The 18,718-nt window shown below is 33.1% G+C and overlaps 1 long non-coding RNA gene across 1 annotated transcript; it reads left to right on the top strand.

The window, feature by feature from the left end:
• Positions 1-5,989: 5,989 nt before the first annotated feature.
• Positions 5,990-10,509, top strand: LOC140599217 (uncharacterized). Its single transcript, XR_012001903.1, has 3 exons — positions 5,990-6,051; positions 9,920-10,009; positions 10,391-10,509. It is a non-coding gene; the product is annotated as an uncharacterized lncRNA (long non-coding RNA).
• Positions 10,510-18,718: the final 8,209 nt, after the last annotated feature.

Here is an 18,718-nt window from a genome sequence, read left to right as displayed (position 1 = left end):
AGCCTGATGCTGATCTTTTACTCTGAGATTTCACTCCTTTGCCTTCCTGGGCTTACTCATCTACTTTCTAAAAGCCTACCACTTTGTCTACTTTTCTACTACTTTGTCTTTTTTTTTTTAAATCCTTGAGCCTTAAAGAATTATCCAAGAGAAATCAGAGGATGGTACTCATGAAAAATCTCTACAAATTAAAAATATATATCTGTGTCATCCTTATATCTGATTGATATTCTGAAAGAAGTATTTGAAGAAATGAAAACTTGGATTCTGCAAAAATTAGTTTTAAAAATATATAATACATCAGCTTAAAAGGGCACAGGGAGTGTCAAATGGAATATAGGAAAAGGAAATCCAAATAGAGACTTGGCATAGTAAAATTTTAAAACATCAAAAAAGAGTTCTGAAGACATGTAGAAATGAAAAGCAATTTATTAAAAATTAAGAATTGGTCTTCTTAAGAGCATCATGGAATATGTGAAGTCAGTGGATTAATATTTACCATGTTTTGAAGGTAAACAATTTATTACTTCTGATATGGAATAGTCACAATAAAATCAATACACACTGGGCCACAAAAATCCTGCAATTATTAAATAATGAACATCAAGACCGTAATGCCTATCTAGGATAAAATGAAATTGCAAATCATAAACAAATGGAGGTATTAAAAATATCTTTTTTCTTAAAACAGTAATAAATACCCTACTGGCAATAGACCCAGAAAAAAAAAACCCAAAAAACCTTAAAAAGAATTACAGATTACTTAGAATATGCAGGAACCAGCTAAAAGGTATATTTTAACTTGGAAGACATTTTTCAGAAATAAAACTATGTCTACCTTTAACTGTAAAAGATTAACTCCAAAAAGACTTAACTCCAAAATATGAAGCCTATACCCCTCAAAATAAGAAATATTAAAGAAAAATACATAAATAAATGAATGAACAAACAGTTGAAGGTAAACCACAAAATTTCAAATGGTTCATGAAATATATAGTACTTCCCAAAGATATCATTTTAAACAAAATTGACATACTGCTTTGTCAAAAAAAAAGTTTTGGAAAAATTCTTAAAACAAAACTTATATGCCATGACTGAACACACTCTTACTCAATTATAAAATATTTTGATATTTAACTAATAAATCAATACTTAAATTAATAGTAACCTGAAAAACACTGACTCTTCTCTTAGCTACAGCAATAAAATATCTATCTATCTAACCACTCATCTTTCTATGATCTATCCTTTCCAGCCAGTTCAGGAATACAAACTTAAAATGCAAACATAAAACAGAAATGAGACAAATAGACTCGAGAAGCACTCTTCTTGAAAGTGGGCTCCCCATGAGGATCAAATAATAATTTACAGTTTTCTAAATCTACTTCTTCAGGATCAAATTTACTGTGTAAACCTGTTATAACTCAAGTAATTTTGTATGAACACTCTTCTCATTGTATTTCTCCCTGTAATAGAAAAAAAAACACATATGTGTTGGCAAAATCTCCAACATATAATTTAGTATACACTGGAGCAATTATTTGTTTGAAACTATATCGTCTACATATCATAATTCTATCTGTATTATTTTATTGTTAGTCCCAGACTAGTACTTGCTATTATGGCTAAGTAACAAAAAGAGGAGAAAAGTCAACTTAACCTGAAAATAAATTTCTAGGAGAATAAGAGAAAGAAATATTAATTAAAAATCAGAAATACATATGTGGGAAATGCATTTGTTATACTATATATACTAAATATACTGTATATTTAGACATTTTAATAATTAATTTTCATATCTGACCATAAGATTTCTAGGGAAATATATATATGTTTGAATATATATTGTGTGTATTGAATATGTAAATATACTTATTCAAACATATTATATATTCAAACACACCTATGTACATATATTTATTTACTTATATATACACATAGGTAAATAATATTTCCAGAATGAATCCAGTAAAAATTTATATATGGACTAATGATATTGTACTAGTAACTTATTTACTGCATATGAAACAAAATCCGAATTCATGTGTATTATTTTACAATCAAAAATCTCAGTTTTTAAATATTAGCCATGACAGCTTGCTTTCCAGTAGCACTAATATATATGTTTTTTCCAACACAATCACATAAGTTCCCTGAGTTTCAATCCAGAATGAGGATAAGGTTTTGGGGATTTAAGGATGATTTTCTCTTAGTTTAATTTAACCAATGCTTTTTTTAAATAACCATCCTACTCATGATTTTGGGATTCCTTGTTAGCTTTAATTTGCTGTCAAGCCTCAGTTATTCAGGTGCCCTGAATTTTACCATCATGACTTATATGAGATCACATGACTCAAGGGGGAAATGGCCGGCCATTCAAATTTTGATAGATTAGAACTAATTCTCACTACCTACCTCAAAGACATTTCCATGGTTTATTTCCTTATTACCTTCATTTTACCCATGGCCTCTACTTGGCCTAGGGAACTCTATTCTATTTACTTTTGATAGACTTATTGTTTTAAAGTTTTCCTTCAAGAATTGATCTACACTTAAATTTTTATACACTGTAGTCTACTGAGCACTATGGCTTTTGATCCTCCACAGGCTAATAATAATCTTAACCCCAGCAGGAAGATTTTTGGGATGCTATATTTTTTCTTCTCATCTACAATTTCCTAAAGTGGCAATACTGATTGTTACTTGTCATCAGTTACCACATGCTTCTATGAGTCATCACAGTCTAGGGATTAGTACAGAATTCAAAGAATAAAAACCTGGGTCTTAAAATTGGTCTCACAGCAAGCTATGCAAGTAGTGAACATCTGTATGGCTCACTTTCTCCATTTGTAAACTACTAAATAATAATTTTAAAATCCCATTAGAGATTGTTTGGAGCACTACATGTTATCCTATTATATCTAAAATGACATTCTCTAAATTAATAAATATAAGTTCACTCCCTGATAATAGTATGTACAAATGTCTATTCTATCTACAAATATTTAATACCAGTTCAGTTGTTTGTATGTCTTTACAGAGTTCGGCTGCATTTATTACTTCAATTACACAATGCATAATTAAAAAAAAATTTTTTACAGTAGTCATTAATACAATGTCAGATTGCAAATCTGTACTAATTTTTTACTTAATAAATAATATCATGTCCTATGATGTAGTTTGACTCTAAAATGTGCATAAACTGAGCCGATAAAAACACAATTTTATAGACATATATATAAAAAGTTAAATTCAAAAGACACTCATATTGAAAGATCAATTTAGTTATAAACAAGCTGAAAAATGCTTACTTTATTATAAATATTATTAGCTTATTTTTATTTTTTAAAACATTTTAAAGACTTTATGTATTTATTCATGAGAGACACACAGAGAAAGAGGCAGAGACACAGGCAAAGGAAGAAGCAGGCTCCATGCAGAGATCCTGACATGGTACTTGATCCTCGGTCTCCAGAATCACACCCTGGGCTGAAGGCGACGCTAAACCACTGAGCCACTCAGGTTGCTCTATATGTTGCCCTATTAACTTATTGTTAACTGGCATCTTATTACTTAACTATATGAGGGTACATTGAGAAAAATAACTTTCAAAAATCATCAAGTTCCATTGAATGAATTAAATTGTACTTTTTAATTCCCTTAATGTCAAGCACTGGCATTAACATTTTAAAGTTTTGAATATGAGTCACTTTCTACTAACATGCATCTGGAATTCTTTTATTGATTTTATTTTGCTATGGCATGGTGCCTTATGTCTGCTGGTGATAACATTTGTCTAAGATCAGCATTTTTTTCTATGGGCTTTTTCATGTTTGTTTGCCTTTTAGAAACATTTTTTTAGATTCAACACAATTGTCTATAATTTAATTTATTCACATTGCCTTCTTTAACCTACTAAGGATCTAACTCTACGTTGTGAAAATAATGTCATTGGGTTCTTTTGAAAAATTTTAGATTTTATTTCTTTTAATAGAAAATCATGCATGTTACATCAACTTATTTAAAGACATATAAGCTAAAGAATCCTGGATTTTGCTTTTCAATGTAGTTTAATTTCTACTGGATTTTTATGATGTACTTCTATATATATCTCTATAATGATACATTGTAGTCAGATAAAAACACAGAAATGTAATTTATCAAACCATTTTAACATCATAATGGAAATTACTAAAAATAAACGATTCTTCTGATATATTTAGTAAAATACATTTTATATACCAATATTTGATACATTTCAATGTTAATATTTAAGATAACACATACTGTGCCTGTAAATGCTACAAAATAGTTGTCTGTTTTTGTTCTATCTTTTTTGCACCTTCCCTGTCATATATATGCATACTTTTAGAATATAATAAGAGATCCAAAAAAGGTTACAGGAGAATTGTCATAAGTCTAAGTGAATAAATGGGAAAATCCATTGCATATGTGATCTAAGTATGCTTACAAAACATTATTTTGAAGATTCGAAGGTGTCTTTCAGTTCTTATACTGCTTCTCCTCAAACATAACCCTCAAACCATAACAGAAACATAAAAGTGGAGGATGGGGGTGAAGGACGTGGCATCCTGTGTTACTAAAGGAAACAGATGTCAAAAGTTTATTAAATCAGGGGCAGTCCTGGTGGCTCAGCGGTTTAGCACCGCCTTCAATCCAGGGTGTGATCCTGGAGACCCAGGATTGAGTCCCATGTCAGGCTACCTGCATGGAACCTGCTTCTCTCTCTGCCTGTGTCTCTGCCTCTCTCTCTGTGTCTCTCATGGATAAATAAATAAAATCTTAAAAAAAAAAGTTTATTAAATCAGTACATACTTTTTATAAGTAATTCTAAACCAATTTTATATTAGTTTATATCATATCATTCCTCTACATTAAATAATAGTCATGAGATCCATTTTTCATATGCTACTGTACCAAAACAGACAAAAACCTGATGAATGGATTAACTAAATATTACCTATTTATTATTTTAAAAATGCATAATTAATATAATAAATTGTTGAAAAGCTGCCTTTAAGGATATATATTGATAAAATTGAATTTACTGTTATTACTGATAAAATATCATTTTGATTTCATCTTACTTTCACTTTGCATTCACCATCTTCTTACTTGGAAGATATTTACTATATACATTTTAGTGCGCAATGATAACACAAGCATTCTTCAATTATTTGCTTATGTGAAAACATTTTTTCTTAAATATTTCAAGGATAAGATCTTAATTACTGTCTAAGGTTTTCAGAATTCCAGGTTTTCAAAATTCTGAAGGAAAAAAGATCATTTTAATTTCAAATATTACACCTTAAATATCTAGGTACCTACAAGTACAGATCTCATTTGTGTATGAAAATAATCTCCTATAATTATAAGAAGGAATTCTCTTCCAAATTTAAACAAATGCATGAATTTAAATCTCTTAGACCAATACTGTATTATATAGTAAAAACTTGTTAGAAGAAAAGATACAACTACATATATCTATATAAGATAATCTATACTGTTCCTCTCTTCTGCAAATCTCAATATTTACTCCAGCCAAATCCAAAGCTCTCACCAAGAATCTGTATAGGGGCACCAAGGTGATTTAGTCGGTTAAGCAGCTACCTCTTGGTTTCAGCTCAGGTCATGGTCTTGAGTTTGTGAGATTAAATCCTGGGTAGGACTCTGTGCTGGGCATAGAGCCTGCTTAAAATTCTCTCTCTCCCTTTTTCTCTGTCCCTTTCCACTCTCTCTCTCTCTCTAAAAAGAAAAGAAATAAGAGAAGAAGAAGAAGACGACGAAGAAGAAGAAGAAGAAGAAAAGAAGAAGAAGAAAAGAAGAAGAAGAAGGAAAAGGAAGAGGAGGAGGTGGAAGAAGAAGAAAAGAAGAAGAAGAAAAGAAGAAGAAGAAGGAAAAGGAAGAGGAGGAGGTGGAGAAGGAGGAGGAGGAGGAGGAGGAGAAGGAGAAGAATCAATATAGATACTTTTCTCTTGGCTTTTCATTCTACTACGATGAGTCCCAAATTTGAACCTTAATGTATTTCAGGTAATTAAATGTGTATAATTCAACCTTCCTTAGTCTTTAGCTTCCCAGTAATTTCCCAATAATTGACATCCACATTTCTTCAATAAGATAAATACCATCTATTGTTCCATGAACATCTCAGAAGCATTATACTGCAGAAGGTAGAAAACCTGACTTCTATCACAGAATTTCAATCTTTATCAAGTCAAATAGTATATTAGATTTGAAGTACAGTTCAAGAAGATTGTCATCTACAAGCCAAGGAAAGAAGACCTAGGAGAAACCAAACCTGCCAAAACTGAGACTTTATTAAGGACTTCCTTTTTTCTTTTTTAATGATTTTATTCACCTAGTCATGATAGAGAGAGAGAGAGAGAGGCAGAGACAAAGACAGAGGGAGAAGCAGGCTCCATGCAAGGAGCCCGACATGGGACTTGATCTAGGGACTCCAGAATCATGCCTTGGGCTAAAGGCAGGTGCTAAACCGCTGAGCCACCCAGACGTCCCAACATTTTCTATTTCTATATTAGAACTAGCATAGTGCTTTCCTCATTAATGCAAAATCTCTTAGTACTTAAGATTATTCTGTGTTACAAAGAAATTAATTTAACATTTCTTTTATGGAATATCTAAATGGAGAAATAATAAACTCACTTGAACTTAGGTTTAAGAGATTACAAAATAAGATCACATTTTAAAGAAAAATTGAAGTATGTACCACTTTGAAACTGAGAGGATATCTCAAAATATTAGCCAGAAAAAGTATTAGTGATGGTTAAGTGTAATTTTTAAACTCAAAACTCAAAGGGCTTTTACAGTTCTAACTACTGCATATCTTAATAAAATTCATATCCTCTTAGGTGATAAAATATTTTTTTTCCTTACTAAAGAAACTGCCAATCACTTCCACACCACATAATGTCTGTTAAAATTTCCTATTGGAAGTTTCAGTTCTATCTTCTTATGAGTATCTGAACATTTTGATGGCCTCTTACAATTTGTATTTAATATGTGTAATTTTTTCTATTTCAAATCTTTATGTTTAAAGAAGATATGCTTATGAAACATGGGGTTTCATAAGGGGGTCTGTGACCTTCACCCCCCCCCAAATCCTGCTTTTGGCCAACATTTCTATGAGTTTGTTGTTTTAGATTCTGCATTTGGTATTGATCTTTCCCTGTCTGACTTATTTGACTTAGCATAATGCCCCTCTATGTTCACCCATGTTGTCACAAATTGTAAGATTTCCTTTTTTGTGGATGAATAATATTCCATTGTATATATATGCCACATCTTCTATTTAGGTGTTTCCATGTCTTGTCTATTGTAAAGCTGAAGTGAATGTGGGAATGCAGGTATCTCTTCAACAGAGATTTCCTTTAGATATATACTCTGACATGGAATTGTAGGATCACATAATATTTCTATTTTTAACTTTTTGAGGAATCTCCATACTGTTTTCCATAGTGGCTGCAACTATTTGCATTCCCACCAATAGTACACTAGGGTTCACTTTTGTCCACATCCTCACCAACATTTGTTATCTCTTGTCTTTTCAAAGAGAGTCAATCATTGAAAAGGTAAGAGATGATGCCTCATTATAGTTTTGATTTGTATTTCCCTAGTGATTAGTGGTGTTGAGCACGTTTTCATGTACCTATTGACTATTTGTGTGTCTTCTATGGGAAAATGAATACCAGGTCCTCTGTCCATTTTTAAATCAGAGATTTTGTTTCGTTTTTGCTATTGTTATTAATGAGTTCTATGATTTATTTTGGATACTAACCTTTTATCAGATATATGATTTCCAGATATTTTCTCCCATTCCATAGGTTGCCTTTTCATTTTGTTGATGGTTTCTTTTCCTATGCTGAGACTTTTTAGGTGGATGTAGTTTCATTTGCTTATTTTCACTTTTGTTGCCTTTGCTTTTGGTGTCATATCCAAAAAAATCATTGCCAAGGTCACTGTCAGGTAACCTACCCCTTATGTTTTCTTCTAGGGGTTTTATGTTTTAATGCCTTACATTCAAGTCTGCAATCCATTTGGAATTGATTTTTATATATGGTATAAGACAGATGTCCAGTTTCATTCTTTTATATTCTTTTACATTTATGGAAGAGACTGTCCTTTCCCCATTGAGTATTCCTAGCTCCTTGTGATAAGTAAACTAATCATACACATGCGAGTTTATTTTGGGGTTCATTCTTTTCAAGTAAGATTGTCACTATCCTCTACATATCCTTACTCCACTTTGATGGAGAAGGTATGGGGTGCTGTAATTGTTAACTTTGTATGTCAACTTTATTGGACTAAAGGATGACAAGATAGCTGATAAAAAACTATTTCTGGGTGTATGGGTGGAGGGTGTTTCTGGAATAGACTAACATTTGGACAGATAGACTGAATAAAGAAGACTGCCCTCATCAATGTATGTGGGTGTCATCCAATCCACTGAGGACCACAATAGTATATAAAGGCAGAGGATTGGCAAATTTGCTCTCTGCTTGAGCTAAGACATCTATCATCTGCTGCCCTCAAATTTCATTGCTCCTGAGCCTTTAAACACAGGCTAGGACTAACATTGGCTACCCTGCTTCTCAGGCTTTCAAGTTTGCACTGGATTTATACCACTGGGTTCCCTGAGTCACCAGCCTGCAGACAGCAGATCATGGGATGGCTCAGCATCCATAATTGTGTGATGTAATCACTCATAATACATTTTTTTCTATATATCTATATATATTCTATTGGTTCTGTTTCTCTGGAGAACCTTAACACAAGTGCTTTCTCCTTACTGACAATTAAATGAGAACACTTTTAGCGGACCACTGAAAAATTTACGTGAGCCCCACAGTTTTAATGGATGTTGCCTTGAAAGTCTATAGGCAAAAGGTAGATTGAAATGATGCATGAAGGCTTACTTAGTATATAAGACTCAAACTGTGTCTTCTCCTCTGGCTAGGCAAAACTAAAGACTTCATAAAACAACAACTGAGATTTCCATACATCTTTTTTTTTTCTTAAAGATTTATTTATTTTAGAGAGAGAGAGAGAGAAAGTGTGTGTCACTGGAAGAAGGGGGCAGAGGTAGAGAGTCTCAAGCAGACACCCTGCTGAACCTGGAGCCTCACTTTGGGCTCAATCTCACAACCCATAAGTTCATGAGCTGAGCCATAACCAAGTGTCAGACTCTCAATCAACTGAGTCACCTAGGCACCCAGGTTTCCTTATATTTTATTAAAACACCAGACATAAAAGTGGGTTTATGACACCAAGAGAAGGTGGACTACTGGATGTCCAGAAGTTGAATGAGGAACCATAAAATTTCCCAAATATGATTTCACTCATACAGGGAATATAAGAAATAGTGGAAGGGATTATAAAGGAAAGGAGGGTAAAAGATTGGGAAAAATTAGAGGGGAAGACAAACCATGAGAGACTCCTAACTCTGGGAAATGAACAAAGGGATGGGGAAGGGGAGGTGGGTGAGAGGTTAGGGTAACTGGGTGACGGGAAGTGAGGAAAGCACTTGATAGGATGAGCACTGGGTGTTATACTATATGTTGGCAAATTGAACTTCAATAAAAACAAAAAAATAAATAAATAAAAAGTAACATAGATAGATAGATAGATAGATAGATAGATAGATGATAGATAGATAGATAGATAGATAGATAGATAGATAGATAGATATTCCCAAATGGGTGAGAGACATTGCTTGTGTCAAATTGCAATTGGGAGACTTGAGTTAGGGACATCATAGAAAGCCACAAAAGTGTCCTCAGGAACTAAGAATGACTGAGACACAATTCAGAAAAAACCATCACATGTGTCCTTGCACAAAGACATTTCATTTCCTACACTTACATCTCTGTTTTCCTTTTAGTTCTAAATCTGGAGAAACAAGGAGCAGCCTCATGGAGGGAGAGGAGAAATACATAAAGCTGAAGGCAACAGAGTGAAATCCTCTACACAGGTCTAGTTTTATTCCTTCTACTTCAATTTCAGGGTAGGCTTTCCAGTTTGAGCCTTGAGGGGGGAAGCTTTTCACTGGGTATGATTCTGACATTAGAGTGGTAACTGGAACTGCTTAAAGGAGCATGTGATTGGATCTCAAATGCCTGGAAGCTATTCTATTATTTAAGAAAAAGTGTGGAAAAGATTACTTCACTCCATCTAGTGGCAAGGAAAAAACTGGCTCAGAGACAGTTTAAAGCAAAGTCATATTTTTCACCTGTTAATAGAATCCCTTCAACAAATTCATTATACTAAATCATGGTGCCTTAAATTATTTCTTTTCTCTTAACTGTATTTTATTATTTGTTTTATTTGCTTGTTTGTCTTCTGTTTCCTGTAGAGAATAAGGAAGCTGGACTAAAGAGAAAGAAACAGAAGAAAAGTCAGGCAACATGTAGTGCCTTTGTCTACTTTGGCTGCAACCGTAAAGGTCTAAAAAGACCTTAGTGATTATCTGGAGAAGCCTCTACTAGTGGTAGGAAGAAAGTAGGTATAAGTACTAGTTTTTCTTTCTCATTTGTCTAACCATTTTTTATTGAAATAAACATCATTACAAGTTACCATATAAGCAAACACATCCATTCTAAGAGTGCACCTCAACACATTTTAATGTGTTTTTACACCCAGGTAACTATCACCACATTCAAGACACAGAATGCAGCCATCTGTTACTCTTGGTTATTCTCCTGCACCACACATGGCAAAACTAGCTTTGTGTTACTATAAACAAGACTTGCCTTTTAAAGTGTTCTCTGTAAATGGAAAAGATACAGTATGCCCTCTTGTATTTGGTGTTTGTCACTTAGCATCACAATTTTGAGAATCGTACTTGTTATTTCATGCATCAATAGATCTTCCTTTTTATTGGCATTATTATACTATACAGATAGATCAAAATTTGACCATTCACCTCTTTATAAACATTTTTGCTGATTCTAATTTTCAGCTATTATGAAAAGAGCTGCAATAAAATGGTTTTATGGATTTTTGAAAGAATATATATTTTCATTTATCTTAGGTAAATATTCAGGAACAGAATTACTAGACTTACAGTAAGTAGATGTTTAATTGTATAAGGAATTGCCAAAACATTTTTCAAAGTGGTTATACTGTTTTAGATCTCCAACAGCAACGTATGAGAGCTTTAGTTAATGTACATGCTTACCGACACTTGGTTTTCTGCCTTTTCAAAATTTAGCTTTTCTACCAGTGTATATAGCAGTGTCTAATTGTGGTTTTAATTTGCATTTCCCTAATGACTAATTATGGTAGGCAGCGTTCCAGTACTTAGTTGCCATTAGCATATGTTCTTTGGAGTACAAATTCTTTGCCCATTTTAAATTGGGTAGTTTGTCTTCTTATTATAGAGTTATAAGAGTTCCTTATATATTTCAGATACAAGTCACTTGTCACAAAGAAGTATTGCAATATTCTTTCCCAGTCTGTGCGTTTCTTTTCATTTTGAATGGCATTAAAAAAAAAAGTTTTTAGTATTGTGAAAGCCCAACTTAATCATTTTTCGCCAACTGGCCATATGTTTATCCCCAGATCACAAAGATTTTCTTCTATTTTTTAATCTAGAAATATCATAGATTTAGCTTTCACTTTTCAGGTTTATAAACCATTTCAATTCAATTTTTGTTCATAATGTGAGGTGACAAAGTTTTTTTTTTTCCTCCCATATATGGACATTAAGTTGCTCCATCAACAATGGTTGAAAAAATTAGCCATTCCCTCCATTGAATTACCATGGCAACATAAGATTAATACATGATGAGTCCATCTGTGGATTCTAATCTATCCTATAGATCCACATGTATATCCTCAAGCCATATCAGTGTCTTAATTAGTGTAGCTTTAAGTTTTAATCACGTAAGTATAAATCTTCCAACTGTGTTCTTTTATTTCTACATGTTTTGGCTATCCCAAGTCCTTTGCAATTCCATATATGTTTTAGAATCAGCTTGTATACTTCTACAAAAGGATAACCTGTTGGGGTTTTAATTAGAACAATGCTGAATTCACTCAGCAACTCAGTGTGAATTGATATCTTAACAATATCAAGTTGGCCAACCCATGAATATCTTATATCTTTCCAAATATTAATTTGGGCTTTTAAACGCCTCAGTGCCACGTTTTGTAGTTATTAGTGCCAAGGTTATACATGTGTTTTGTTAAAATTCACCCATAAGCATTTCTTATTTGGAGATGGTAGTTTGAATGACATTTTTAATTTTGATTCCATTTACCAATTGTTTCCAATCATTATTTTCTAGTATATAGGAATATACATAATTTATAAATGACTTTTCTAATCTCACTTATTAGTTCAATTAATTCTTCTAGGTTACTCAGGATTTTTCTTATAAATAATAATATCAGAGGCACATAAAAAGATGTTTACTTCTTATTTTTTGTCCCGTGTGTATTTTACTTGATTACTTTGTTGCCCTAGGGAGAATCTCTAGTACTTTGGTGAATAGGAGTGATGAGAGAGTGCATTCTTGCCTTGCACTCAGTTTTTCCAGTTCTCACCTTCCCCCTCCCCCTTCCCTCCTTTCCTTCCTTCCATACCTCGAGTTTTCTTCCTTCCTCGTTTCCTTTATGTTTTCCTCTCTTCTTCTCCCTCCTTCCTCTATTTCTCCCTCCCTTCTCCACCCCCCCTTTTTTTCTTATTTTTTGTTAAAAATAAGGGAAGAAGGTGGAAGTATGGGTAAAATAGTCGAAGGTGGGTGGGTGGTACAGGCTCCCAGCTATGGAATGAATAAGTCATGGGGATAAAAGGTCCAACCTCTGGATTGTAGTCAATAATATTGTAGTAGTGTTGTATGGTGACAGATTGCAACTGTACTTGTGAGCAGAGCATAACATACAGGACTGCGGAATCACTGTGTTGTACACCTGACACCAATATAACATTGTGTGTCAGCTATACTCCAATTCAAAAAATAAAATATAATCCAGGGGAAAAAAAACCTTTTGCCATGTAAGGTAATATATAAACAGGTTTAAGGGTTTAGATATGGGCATCTCGGGAAAGGCCATTATTTTGCCCAATCATGGCAGTCTCTTCACTTTCTATATGAATTTCATCTCTTTAGCTGTTTACTTTCTGACAGGATTCTTTATCTTACTTTTCCAGATCTCAGAAATATGCATGCATTTTATTTATACGATGATATTTTTAATTTTCAAGAATTCTGATTCATCTTTTTTTTTTAACTGCAAGGAAACTCACAATTATTTATGAAGATACTGATTTTACTTGCTTTAACTTTTTTTTTTCTATTTTCTGCATTAGCTCATTTTCCCAGGGAATCTATTTATCTTATGAATCACTTTCAGACTATTAATTTTTATTTGATAGTAGTGATTAGGTTACATATTCACATTTCCAAATCTGGACCTAGATGAACAGAATTGACATCTTGAGTTTGGCATTTCCATCACATGCAAAAATTTCTGTTTCTCCAACAATGGGTACATATTCTGATGCCAGAAACTCTGGGTCAATTCAGAGAGTGTGGATTCCTAATTGGGAGCCTGTTTTTAATTTGTTTGTTTGTTTGTTTGTTTTTTTGTTTGGGAGCCTGTTTTTAAGGAGTTGTGGCAATTTCCCATTTAGTGGCCCACCATGATAACGAAAGTTCCTTGTGAGCACACGATGGAATCCTTTTGAGCCCCAGTGCCCACTGTGGGGACCCCTCATAGATCATTCACCCTATTCAGGGAGCCATTCCTTCAGCTTTACTCAAGGGAGAAATGCTGCACCAGCCTTTGGCTTTGGGTGGTACAGTGCTATTAGGGCTCTTCATTCAGCTCAACCTCACGCCTTCCCTGCTTCTGGACCTTAGGGTCCCTCTGGAGTTTTGCTGGGAGAATTCTTATTTTCTTGGTTCCTTCCTTTCTCCATTTTGTGTTGTTAGTTAGCTTTTTTTTTTTTTTTTTTTTTTTTTTTAGAATCTTAGTCAATGATATGTGCCACCATCTGCCTTACATCTTTCAGAAAGTCCTAACTATTCTGATCTGCTGATGGCAAGCTCCCTATACTTCCCCAGTAATGTTTATCATTTTGTTCATATTTACATATAAAAATAAATAGATTGAACAAACATAAATTAGACAGACAAGTAGTTGATACAGTTGTGAGAACTCTAAATAGCATAGCTCAATGAAAAGTAAATAGTATAAAAATGGTATGGTTATAATTAATTTTTGAATCTTTAACAAGGAATACTTAGAAAATTCTAATTAGCAAAAACGAAAATTAACCAGGCAATGTCTTGGTAAAACTATGTGCCCTGGTAAAGTAGAATTTTTTACAAAATTATTCAACAGCATAATCCAAAAGTTAAAAACATCACTTTTAAAATAAGTCCTTTGATGAATTAGTCAAACACATAACTTTAGAAAATTTCATTTAAAATTTAAATATGAAGTTGGCAAATTTAAAAATTATTATTTTTTACTAATCTGAAATTCAGCACTTTATTTTAAATATTTTATATTTCTTGCATGTATATAATTATAAAGAACATTAAGAAGAAATTACATACTGTAAAATCATTGAATTGATTTTGTCTAATTCTATGTCATCTTCTAAAAGAAGTCTAATATTTTTTTCTAACTTGATTCTGGCATCCATCAAAAGAAGTTATTTAATGCTAGAATAAGAAGTAACAATTCTATTTCATGACTGACTGCTTTTGTGCAATACTCAATGTATACCTCAGTCTCCTACAAAAATGATAACACACTCCTTTCTCATTAGTTTTTTTGTGGAGTATGGAACACTGATTTTGTGGAATTGGGTATTTATTTCTAACTAGTAAAAAAAAGGTGACAATTTAAATTCATATTTTCTTTGATAACTAATTCTAAAATAACCTTCCTGATTTAGACATGCGATACTCTTTTATATCTAAATGCACACACGGGATATTAGAATACAATGAGTTCAATTTCACAGTGAAATCTAGTGTCTTTTGGTTCAGTAACATACTGGTGCCTTGGGGAGAGGGGTATTCAATACACATTTACTATTGTTAATTCTTTAATTAATTCTCTATGACAGTATGTCTGGTCAAAGTCAAAGTCAAAATTATATTGCAGAATTAAATGAAAAGATGCAGTTTAATGCTTGTTAAAGAAAAGCCAATTTGATTAGTTTGACATGGTGAAAGAGGCCATCTGGACTAAAAAACTAGGACATATGACACAACCTTTCCTCCAGTAGACCAAGAAGGCCTAGAAAAATGCAATGACTGTCTTAAAATAATGTGACTACTTATTGAGAAAATTAGGACTTTTCATTAGTTGCCAGATTTTGAAACCAAACCTTCTAAGTTCAAATATTAGTTCTACCACCTGATTTGTGATTTGCTGATTTGTGATCCTAAGTGTGTAATTTAACCTCACTATAACTCAGGTCCCTCATTTGTAAAATAAAAGTAAACTAATACATAAGAATGTTGTAAAGATGAAGTGCATTAATATTAAATCATTGTAACAATGCTTGAAACACAGTATTAGGAATGTTACTGTTTTTTTTTTCAAACTAACATATGCATGTACAATTTTTCAAATGATCTACTGAACAGTAGAAATCATTTTTGACTAATTGATATTCTATTCATCTGTGAAAAATGCTAGATTATACTTTAAGTTTGTATTTTAATTTCAGTTAGCATACAGTGTAATATTAGTCTCAGGTGTACAATATAATGACTCAATACTCCTGTAGGACGCCTAATGCTCTTCACAAGTGCACTCTTAATTCCCATCACCCATATAACCCGTCATTATGCTCACCCCCACTCCAGCAACCCCCATTTGAGATCCTGTTTCTTGGTTTGACTTTCTCTCTCTTTTTTTAAACCTTTGCTCATTTGTTCTGTTTCTTAGATTCCCCATATGAGTGAAATCATGTATTTCTTTCTCTCACTGATTTGTTTTGCTTAGCATTATACTCTCAAGCCAGATTATACCTTTATTTGAGATGTGTTTGAATATATATTTGGTGCCCACATTGATAAAATTTATGAAGACATAAAATTAATGTATTAAAAAGTTTTATATACAATAATGAAATACACATATTTTGCAAAACTGAGATTCAGAATTTTGAATTTCAAGCAGATAGTAGGGTATAAGTACGAATATTTAATGCAGAGGGAGAAAGAAAGAAAAGATAAGGAAAGAAAAAAAGAAAAGAAAAGGAAAGGAAGGAAGACAAGATAGACTAGATGATGATCTATAGTGAATCAGAAAAATACTCCACATATCTGATGCTTGGGGGTTAGATTTTAAATTATCCCTATGCTGAGATCTTGCTACAATATTCTTTACAATGCAATATATTCTTCCATACTTAATTTTAAAAGTAAATGCTTTGCAAAGCGATTAAATATTTATATTAAGGTCTATATTATCTGATATGAGTATAGCCACTCCAGCTTTCTCATTGTTTCTGTTTGCATGTATCAACCTTAAAAATCAAACTGCCAGTTATTTTACTATTCAAAATGGGCTGATCTGGGAATAGCAAAGAATTATAATTTTGGACCAATAAGCTACAATAAAAGTATAGGCAAGTCTGGAAAACAAAGATGATGAACACTCTCACAGAGAAAAAGGAGAAGTTGGAAGGACAGTTGTAAACAAAGAGTCCACTGGAGTAAATTGGGAATTTAAAGTATAGTGGGTTTTCACTGGTTGAATTATGATAGTCTCATGGGTTGAGTACAGCTGGGGGTGGAAGAAACCTTTCTTCCTACTGCTGGGATGGTGAAGTAGGAGCTAAGTAATACAGACTGACAAGGTGTATCTTCAATGGACAATAAGTGCCAGAATGCGAGAGCTTGCCCTGCCGGCCTTGCAACTCCATTCTAAATGAGGTTTCCCTTTATTAATTTTTACACATGATATATATGTATGTACTTTCACTTTATTTTTTAAATTTCACTTTAAACCTAATTGTATGTTTGAATTTAAAGTTTATCTCCTGTAGAGAGCCTAGAGTTGGATCTTATTTGTCTTCTACTCAGCCTGAAAATCTGCCTTTTATTAGATTGCTTCATCCATTCAAAATTTATTTATGATTGATATAGATGTATTTGCCTGCCACACACTGTGATAACTATTATTTTATATAATTGTAGGTCATTTACAAAGCTTATGTAACAATTGAGAGCAAGTACATATTTATAATTTGCTATATTAACCTACTTATATGTCATTTTTTTATTCTTTTCATTTGTTTCTGTGGATTTGACTTACCATCTGGTATTTCCTCATTCCAATACATCTTTGCTTCTACCTATGTATTATCTGCTACTATTGTCAAATAGATCATATTTGTATACATTATAGGTCCAACAATAGAATAATATACAAAAGACTGCTCACAATTGCTTTTCAAATCAGCTAAGAAAAAAAATAAACAGTAAATTGTATGTATACAATTTATTTTGGATTACATAATTACTTTTACTGGCCATTTACTGTTTGGTATGGATTTGAATTTCCCTCTATGTTTATTGTTTTCGATCTGAAACTTTACTATTTCCTAAAAGGCACCTCTGGGGCATGCAAATTTGGCTGTTTGCTTCTTCATATGTTTAATGTACTGGCTGAACTATATCTGTGGCATCTGTTTCCTCTGTCTTGTAAAGGCTCTGATGTTGCTTTGAAGTGGACACAGGCCTAAACATACTCAATGTCCTCTGTGTTGATAGAGGCTTTAACTGAGCTTTATTTGAAAGTCTCATATCCTGATCTGTTAAGCTGAGTGTGTTGGCATCACACTCAGCTATTGGGCTTTACCAAATGCTGGCTGACTGTTCTATTGTTTTTCATAATAATTTGGAGCATACATTATTACACAGTCTAATCCAACTCCACTTGGGCTTCTTTGCAGAGGTTTTTTTTTTTTTTTTTTTTTTTTTTTTTTAGCTCTCTGTGAAAGTTTTGTTTTCTGACTCCAGGAGGGATCATCTTAGCTGTTTCTTTACTTTGCTATTTGGTAAGTTAAACTGGTTTAAAGCATAGGTTATTTTCATGAAGATATCAGCCTTGCTTAGTTGCTCACCATTAAAATCTCTCTTGTTTTCAAGAGGCCTGAGGCTAAAATTTCCCTACACTCTGTTCAAAATAGTCATTTTTGTCGGGGAGAGAATGTTGGTGCTCTCTGTTCATATAGTCTACCTAAATCTTTCACTGGGGAAAATTTCTGAGCCATTGTACTAGCATTGTGGTTAGGGACACTTGACTGCTTCTCTTAGAATTCATTTGTGGGATATGAAAAGTTCCATTTAATATGTACTTTAAGACACCTCTGGAGATCACAATTTTGCTGTTGTTTGCTTGATCATTTGTTTATTGAATTATCTGAACTATTTCTGTGGCCTCTGTGGCCTCTGTTTTTTTTTAAAGCCTCTGATGTTGCATCTCAATGGACACAGGCTTGAACATACCCAATGTTCTCTGTGTTGACGGCCTCTGTTCCTCTCAGCTTGACCCCCCTATTGTGGCACCTCCATCCCATGCATGAGCTGGGTGAGGGCAATTGGAGACATATTGTCATTGTTCCTCTCTTGGTGTACAGTGACAGGCTTTTTGCATCGGGGCAAGTTGAAGAAGGAGCCCTCTTTGCTTTTCCTGAGGTTTG

Source organism: Vulpes vulpes, chromosome 6 (genome assembly GCF_048418805.1).
Source record: "Vulpes vulpes isolate BD-2025 chromosome 6, VulVul3, whole genome shotgun sequence".
NCBI lineage: Eukaryota > Metazoa > Chordata > Mammalia > Carnivora > Canidae > Vulpes > Vulpes vulpes.
The sequence above is the reverse complement of the archived record's forward strand: the minus strand, read 5'-3'. Positions and strand labels throughout refer to the sequence as shown.